General features: G+C 41.2%; 1 protein-coding gene across 1 annotated transcript in view; it reads left to right on the top strand.

Annotated features, from left to right (window-relative positions):
• The first annotated feature begins 8,349 nt into the window (after positions 1 to 8,349).
• Positions 8,350 to 9,492, top strand: part of frmd6 (FERM domain containing 6) — a 28,632-nt gene continuing 27,489 nt past the window's right edge. The window contains 1 exon segment of the mRNA XM_018681722.2: positions 8,350 to 8,864. The gene's annotated coding sequence lies outside the window, so the exon portion shown is untranslated.

The raw sequence follows: 9,492 nt of genomic DNA, 5'->3' as shown, positions 1-9,492 counted from the left end.
GTAGTGTTTCTGACAGCAAAACGGTGGGGAAGCTTTTTCCCATCCTTGACAACATGCGTCAACAGGATTTATAACCCTGCATGCAGACACTGAGAGCATCATATCTTTCATTATCCCAGCAACAAAAATGACACGCATGTAGGAATCCAAGGTCAAACAACACCTGTGGGGTCAAACTCATGACTTTGGATTTATGTTTGCACTCACTGGTGTTGCCTGTTTCAGTTTCGGCTGGCAGACAGAGTTTGGGGAAGTGCTCAAACCAATTTTAGTTTCTGGACTTTGGACGAGGTGCCCGAAACCCAAACACCTCTCCAGTGAGGGCAAATATTTGCTTTTGTCCCTTCTTTCCTTTTCCTTCCTCTGCACAACACAACATTCTCTCTATAGCCTCTTTGCATTTTTACCAGAGCAACATGGCCTCCTATTTTATCCTGTTTTGTCCTGAAGTGTAGATCAAGGTTAGGATACAGTCAAGGACTCTGATTCAGATACTAAAACCAAGGTTGCTCAGGGATGTTGTTCCCTAAGAGACAGATACTTGGCATCTTCTGTTATTGTGCCTCAGCTATGACCCCATGCTCTCAACTTGGCATGAATGAGTTATGATCCAGAGATGTCGTGACAGGATTTAAGCTTCTCTTTTGATTCTGTGCATCACATCAGCTTTACTCTACGTTTCACTGTGGAAAATATCAAGACAGATGGAGGCAAAGAGAGACAGAAAGAGACAGATTCACACCAGAGCTGGAAGTGTCAGACCTGATCTGATGGTTGTAGTGTAATGTGAATAGAAAAAGCACACAGTCTGCTCTTTTCATCTCTGATCTGACCACATTCACATGTGCTTCAGATCACTGTCATCCCTAACTCTGTCTTTTAACCAGGAAAACATAAAGGAAGCTTTGAATGAATAGATCATCTGCATTCAAAGAGCAAACTTCAGAAATGGCTTCAGGATTCTTGATGAAATATCTATGGCTGCCAAGCATTCATTGTGCACCACAGACACAGTGAATATAGTTCAGTTAAGCTCTATTTAATCTTGATTTCAGACAGATTTCAATCTTAATGCTAAGCTAAGCTAGCTCTAGCTTCATTTTCATCTTAGAGACATGAAAGCAGTATCAATCTTCTTATGCAACTCTTGATTTTGAACTTATCCCTGTATTTTAATGTTATGCTTTCACATTTCCATCACTCTGTATCACATCACATACTCAGACTTTTTCATAAACTTGCATGTCGCACATATTTTGTGACATTTTATCCCCAAATCTTTTGAACTGAACTGTTGCGACAGTTTGGAAAACGTTCACTGAAAATTGACTCGTCTCTCTTTCTGACAAGATCCCCACTCTTACTTTGCACTCAACCCCCAACTCACATATTCAGAGAATGTTTTTATTGCAGTAAAGGGGGGAGGAAGCTGTAACTGCGGTAGGGGGGTCATACTTCGGTATCCAGCAGATACCACAGTGCCATAATGACCTGCTCATGCTCAGCATGCATGCACTGTCAACATTAACAATAACTGCATGCACTGACATTTATTCTGTGGGTTGATACATTAGTCAGTGCAACATTTGTGGTTCAGATACTGAGAGTTAACAATGAACACATTCCATGCTGTGGGGGTGGGGAGCAGCTGAAGGAGGAGGAGGTGGAGATGGTGGTGGTGGGGATGTGTTTGTTTTGTTGCAGCCGAGCCTCCAGCCTTTCCATGGCCTCCAGCTCTGTGACCCCCACAGGCCAGGAAGGATCAGCGATTACAATCAACACTAATCCCGACAACAGAAAATCTAATCCCTGCTGCTACCAATCCTCCATAAACCTGATGCGAGATGTTGGACAAGGTTAGCTCAGGTGATTTATGACTCAGGAACAACCAGTGACCCGTGCCGGGACAGACAATAACCCGCTGACGGAGAGCTGCTGTTGAGGTTTCACCACAAGGTAAACATCTTAATTCATGTTAATGGACTTCGGATGTGCCTCTCAGTTTAGGATGTAACAATAAACTCTAGTATTTCACTGTGCAGCTAATCGCCCGTAGCTTGGCTAACGGTAGCTGAGGTTTTCAAGGTGTCCTGTGTTTGTGCACACAACATCAGTCACAAGGCAACTGCTTGCTCAGGAGCTTTTCACTGACACACTTTAACCTTGACTGCCAGACAACACATGATATTAATACATAATAGTTATTAATAGCACAGCCTCTACAGCAGCTCCAGGTGGAGGGGTCCTGTAGTTCAGTTTGTGCTATTTTTATTCCACTGTTCAATACATATTTACAATGACTACTGTACACGCTGCAGGGATTTATATCAGCATGAATTCATTCATTCACTGTCAACCCATCAGGGAAGCAAAGACAAATCTGCCTGTGACAGTAAAGGACAAACGCTGTGTGCATGAATTCAGCCTGCAGACAGTCCAACCATCCACCCCTTCTTCTATCCCTCCTCACTAACCTTGCTCAAAGGTTAGTGAGGAAGGTTAGTAAGACCAGCTGTGACAGACCAGCATCAAGTCACACTGAGCCCTTGATCTTTGGCTCTTTGGCTCCTTTCATGGCAAATTTAAAGCAGCATTGACAGACACAGAGAATCAATAATTGTTTACGATTGTTATAAAAAGGCCCATTAGCCGTTTACCTCTGCAGCCTGTTCGATACTCTCCTGTCCTGATCCTTTAGTGGTCAGAGATGCCACACATGGGCAATGCACATATAAATTTTGCATCACACAATACTAAGAATTACATTCAATACCTCCAATTAATAATTTAACACATATTGTATACTCAATGATCCTTATGAGAGTGATGCCCAGTGCTAAGGGCACTGGAGAATGACATAGACAATAACAAAAACTGAATGCAAAGAGACAAAATTCCCCCCAGTGCTGCTGCAGCTAATGGTGTGGTCCACTTACTGAGCTTCTGTATTTAAGCAGGCTCCGCCCTCACCCACCTGTTTTACCTGAACCAGGAAGGACTGATGCAGCAGACAAGGTAAAACTGTGGCTGTGTTTTATGTGACTTAAGTGAAGAAGAAACCAACAAAAACTGTGATATGACGTGAGAGTGTGTCTTAAACCGTGAACCCAAAACGGCCTTATAAATGTATCCGGAAACTGTGGTGTGACTGGACGAATATTACCATTTTGTTATTTCCATTGTGTGGCTGTGGATATGGTCATCACACGAAGCACAATACACCTCTGACTGTCAATTGGTGGTGGTAACACACAAACAAACTGAGCAATACACCCACAAACCCAGTGAAGAAGAGAGTAATAGCTAGTCAACACGGGTGTAAACGATATGTGATTTTATTAGGACTGGAATTACTTTCACATATTTGTTTGGCCTCAAGGATACACACAGTTTTTTGGAGAGAAATGCTGAATGCACAGTGAACATAAATTTGTTTGTTTACAAGAAAACTCCACAGGACACCTTCAGCTTATAATTAATTGACGACTAAACAGGCTTTGTCAACACAAAGAGAAAAGGCAATGTTACACTGCTTGTTGTGCTATACCCAAGGTGACTCTGGGAAATATAGCAAAACAACACAACTGTTATTACAAAGGACTTCACCAGAATTGGTTGTTGTTTTCCCTAAATGAAGATCATGTTGTTATAGTGCTGATTTTCCTCTAAATGGACCCAGCTAAACAAGTAATGTAGTGTCTGCTGAGAGCACAGAGGAGCTGACACAGTGCCAGGTGACTGTGTGGACAGATAGGGATGAGGCCAGGTATGACAGCTGGTGCTTAGATCGAGCCCGTATTGACTCGCTGCTACGAGCGCGACCCCATGTTGCTACATTAGCCACGTGGATGCCATACAAAAACAAAACAACGTCCCTCTGCTCCCAGAACACACACAGACACACACCGAATCTTGGCTCATGTTTCCAAAGAGTGCTGAGATGAAACACTCAGATGATGAGGTAGGAGAGAGTACGGACTCACTTAACTGATTCAGATGAAAAATCAGGACAAGAAAAAGAAAGGTAAGTCCAACTTTTAGCTATAGCTAATCTTGCCCTCTGCTGTGTCAGTGGGTTTGATGCTAACAAAATAAAGGCTGTTAAATCCTGACTAAAATAGTCAGATATTCCTATTTAACCAGTTCTGTAGCAGATGTCATTCTAACTCAAAATATGGACAGAGGGTTCCTCACTGTGTTGCAGATGCTAATGGAACAGGAACTTACGGCTCTTTACATACAGTATTTTGACCCCTTAAGATATTTTATTTACAGCTAAATTACTGATATATCTGATGATGTTATTCATGCAAATAATTATTTACAAGAGTCTCTGTGAGAAGGCACGTGCACCACAGGCAGATTTTTCTATGAGATTTTTAAAGAAATCCCAAATGCCAAATTAATTAGAAAACTAAAACCTTGAATGGTAAAACTGTAACTCAAAGTTTATTGTTTATTTGTCACCTTCAAATAAAGTGGTTTAGATAGCATGGCTAAACTTTTGGTTTGTTTATAACCTGTTTGATCTGACTTTGTTTTAGTGTTGTTGCCAAGTTCCCAGATCGTAACAATTACTTTTACAACTTTTACTATCATAAGACATAGTAACGATAGCTGTAATAAACCACAACTATCCTTTAAGACTTAATATAACAAAACAACAATCTGCCAACAATCAACAATAAAAAATATTAAATCAACACAAATATTCCTTAAACCCTTTATCCTCCAGTACTGAATATGTGGCAGTCTACTGCGTCAGTGTGGTATCTATAAATAAAATACTACGTCTTCTTGGAAAGTATCAGAGCGATGGTTTGCCAAGCCAGCGATGCCAACATAATGCTCCATTCTGCATCTGAGCTGCATATAGTATTGCGGTATACGCTTACATAAGCACTCTGAAAGAAACGAGTGTAGTGTTACCATTGTGTATTCTTTTCACTGTACCATCTGGTGACTCGCACTCCTCTACCCCCCCGTCACTTTCTTTCTTTGTTTATATTTTCCTCTCTCACTCTCTCTCTTGCTGTTGTGCTGCGCTGTCCGTCCTCCTGTGAAAAAGTGCATTGAGAAAAGAGCTGGTGACTATGCAGATGTAAGTATGACTTGAATGTTTCAGCGGCAAATGCTTGGCCCTTTTGTGTCAGCAATACAGCAGCGATTGTCTCATTAAACAAAGAAGCAAAAAAACAAAACAAGTGCTGTCATTTTCTTAACAATGTGAACAAACAATGTTCAAATCTAGAGGGAAACTGGGAATATTGTAAGGGAATTGCTGGCATTTGCGATCAAAAGCTGCACCACAACAGTTTTGTGTGTATAATAATGAGACAATATAACAAACTGTCTAATCTCTGCGCTGTTATTTCTGCTTACAATGCCATTACTGAAGCCACGGAGAAATTAATAGGTTCTCAGACAGCATCTGAAGAGGGACTTTGGCACAATAACTTAGATCAATGCTCTCATCTATCTCTCTGCCTGCAGAGATCACAGCACATTTTTACAGTGCTGCTCTTCCTCTAACTTTATAGTGCACCAGGGCTTCAGAATTACAGCTGCACTGTCCTCCCAATATTGCAAGATGAGGAAGTTCATTCTTAAAACTTTCAGTGATCTGTTTCAATATTCCACTCCAATACGATTACTGTACTCTGGAGTGCACCCTGTAGCCTTCCTTTCACCCTAACACTTTCTAATTTATCCTCTAAGCTGATGCTCCTCCTCTACCTCCCTGATATTTCCCTGAGGGGTAATATTGGATCAAGAATCTAATGCAACTGACCGGCCATCTGCCTTATTGCCTCAGAACAGATCTACAGCCAAACTCTTTCAAAACAATACAACAATTTCATATCACACAGATAGCACTGTTTGATCTGGCACTCAAAGCAGGGAGGCCTCCACGTCTCCTGACCCAACGTCGTTCAGTAAGACTGGTATGTATCCTTACATAACACAGCACCACATGACCACAATTAGACAACATCTGCTGTGCTTTGATTGAATGCACGACTTCTTAGATTTCATGTCCATGCTCCAAGGAGTTTGAAAAACACATGCTTGTTGTCAGATTTAAACTTGTAGCAATTTGCAGGCGTTTGTTCAAAGGCAGAGGAAAGAAATAATAAAAGGGTCATCAAGTTCAGTTCAAAGATGTGTAATGGTCTAGCATGCCAGCAAAATAAAGTTTCCAGTAAATTTGGGGAATGCATGGCTTCTAACAACACCACAATACCTTCCAAATTTCAGACATTTATGTGTGTCCAACCTTGTGGCAATGGCCTGGAGAAGAAGCCACATCCACAGAGAACGTGACTCGCCTGCATAAAGCTTTCATCTATGGCATGTTGAGGGTGTAATTTCTAGTGTCCACATATTTTTGGCCATATAATTTTAGTTTTAGTCTTCTGAGCCAATTACACTGAACCTTTATCTGCTTGATCATTTCTAAACTGCTTTGAAATAGATGTAAAATGTGATAAACTGTGAAAGTCTCGCTGTTTTTTGCGTCACCTCTAGTGCTTCATAGAATATCTTCTCTCTGGTTGTTTCAAACTGTTTGTAAATGGTTACTATAAATGCCTATAGGTATGTTCTCAACTGTGCTTTATCATACTGTGTGAAAATGCCATGAATTGTTGGTGTTACCTTGCTTGGAGGGGGGTGGAGTAAGTAGCTGCATGTGTCACATTAAGCCAAGGGACGGGGCTGATGGCAAGGACTCTTCACGATGACTGGAGTCTGGTGGGCAGCCACTCATCTTCCCCTGGGGAGACAGAAACGCAGAGGGAGTTATTTCAATTAGTCAGATACTGCCTCAACAAAAAGCCCAACCTGCTCCCAGTTGTACCTCCTGGTCCAGCCAGAGAAAGCTAATCAAATCAAGGCAAGAATGATGCAGACAAAGACTGGAAGCACTCTGTGGTCTGAGAGGGAGGTAAAGGAGGGGTATAGGTGTGTCATGTTTGAGGTGGCTTTCCTTACAGTTGCTTTGGATTGTGGTTAGTTAAGTATTTTTTTTGTTTTAGACAGTAAAGTTTCTGTACAGTGTATGACTGCAGGGAACAAGGAACTGGTGGGCAGAGAAAACTGCTTGTATAACCAAAATTATGAATGAAATCAGTTTGCATAGATCAGTTAGTGGTAAAAGGTGATGTGGGGTTTTTTGTTTGCATCACACATGATACAGTATGCCACTCCCAGTCATCCACCAAATGGAGTCACATTCAAACATTACAGTAACCTGATCAGTTCAGTGTTGGATCTAAGCATTAGAATAGGCTTTACTGGATTTGTGGTCTGCAGGGTTTTTTTGAAGATAATAGTCTCTGGGTAGCTTTGTTGTTCACAGGTCCCTTTCTGATGTCACTTCAAAGCTGTGTGCAATCTGGGCCAGAGGGGGTTTAGCCTGGCTTGACCAGGCACACTTCCGCGCCCCTTTTCATGTTTGGCACTCCATTTCTCTCTCTGACAAGCAGTCGGAGCAGAGTCTGGGCCCCTGAGCACTAATTACAGGTCACCATGTCAACTAAGAGGGGCTCTCCCCGCTTTTAAACCAGTGGCTGACATCATGACGGGGGAGGACGGGCTTTAGGAGAAGCATGCAGAACCAGTGTACAAGTAATTCATCTTAATAAACATGGAGATGAAGCATATGAACATTTATTATAACGCACAGTTGCAGCTGGTGTCCTCTTATAGCCTTGCATTTTTCTCCACTTATGTAAGGTTGTTGGTGGTACTTTATTATCATAGCATTCTCATTCCCACATTAATTTCCCTACTTAACTGTACTTGTCGACTCAGGTTTTAGTGGTTAGAAACACAAAAACATGAGTCTGCAATAAGACATCTCTCTTTATGGGTTGTTTATTCTAGGCCATGATTCAATAGCCTTGATTTGGAATACGCTACAAATAAGCCAGCCACTAAATATAATGTGAATACTATTGTGAATTTTCTTCTTGATTGAAACTATTTAATATAATCTAATTTAACTGACTTTTAATTTGAAGTCAGTTTGACTTATTTTATTTAATTAACTTTCCCAACAAAACTCAGTTACTCTGCCATAACCACTTAAAATTGGATTTCTCATTAATTATGATAATTCTATATCAAATAATTGGGTATTTCATAATTGGGTCTTGGTATCCTTCCTTTATCCTTGTGAAAAGATTCATTTCAAGGTCTACCACATTTTTCATAACGGTCCTGGTTAGAGGAGGCATATAAAAGTAAGCCAGCTGCAGAATGTTGGTGATTCGAACGCAAAAATAAACTGTCCTACATCGCAAAACTTTTTCTGAGCACGCTTTTAATACATACGGGCGACGCCGTTACTATTTCGCCCCGCCGCGACTTCCAAAATTAATGCGGCACAGCTCCAGTCCAGCTCAGTCGGGAGGAATGGAATGAGAGGCAGCCGTGGGCAATACCAAGTCTGGGTTCCATTAGGGGGGGTATGCTGCGAGCAACACAGCATTAACGGACATAAACGCACACTTCAACGATCAAATATGTTCTCGAGTACATTAAAGATGAATTATAAAGTAGTGACAATGAATACTTGACTGTAGATCGTTGATACACACAAGTATACAATCTTAATCTTCATTCAGATTCCCTGCGTTCACGCTTCCACCCACCGCACATGTATTCCTATCTACTTGTTACAATTCCAGCGGGCACAGAATGTGGCTCGCGTCGAAGGTGGCCGAACGACAACTCCCCTCCGAAACTTCTTAAAGTCTTCCCAAACTGTGGATTCTTTTCTTTCTGCTTGTTGAAAGAACGTAAACTAACCCGGTTGGATTAACACTCTCATAAGGAATAACTTGTTTTCTCATCAAAAGGTGAGTTTTGCCATGCTGGCTGGATGCTTTGAGTGCCTTAATCCGTTTTTATTCCTTCACACTGGAGATTTTAACGGTTACGACTTCTGTGACGTCATTTAAGCGATTCGGATTCGTGTAATTTTTAAAATAACGAAGTCTGGTTTTGTTAATTTGATATATTTAATAGTTAACATGAGTATTTTTGAACAGTTTTAACCCGTTACAAACCAGACACCACAGTTAAGTTGTGTTGGTTCTTGCTTCACCAATGGTGATGCTGCCTGGATATTTTACCAGGGAATGTTGCCATAAGTGTACGAGTGTCCAAATCGAGTCCTTTTCTGTTAGTTGAAGGATTTTGTTCTTGTTGTGGCGCATACTTGTTCAATGGGAAAAGCAGGATTGGGATTTATAATTTCAAATATTTGCTTTTTTCCTACCGTGTACTAACTTCATCACATACCCCTTGTTCAAACGTTTCTCAAGCTGGAGCCCCCACAGCAAAGCAAGGATGTTTGTGTGAAGTGTGTGTTTTTATCCAGTGCATTATAACAGTTCAAGACAAAATTCTTTGGAAAAACGTTGCCAAAATTCCTTCTTTGTTATTGTTGCGCAATTACCATGCCAGTTATGCCTCGGCAACATC

Source organism: Lates calcarifer, linkage group LG19 (genome assembly GCF_001640805.2).
Source record: "Lates calcarifer isolate ASB-BC8 linkage group LG19, TLL_Latcal_v3, whole genome shotgun sequence".
Lineage (NCBI taxonomy): Eukaryota > Metazoa > Chordata > Actinopteri > Centropomidae > Lates > Lates calcarifer.
This window is presented reverse-complemented; position numbering and strand designations above follow the sequence as displayed.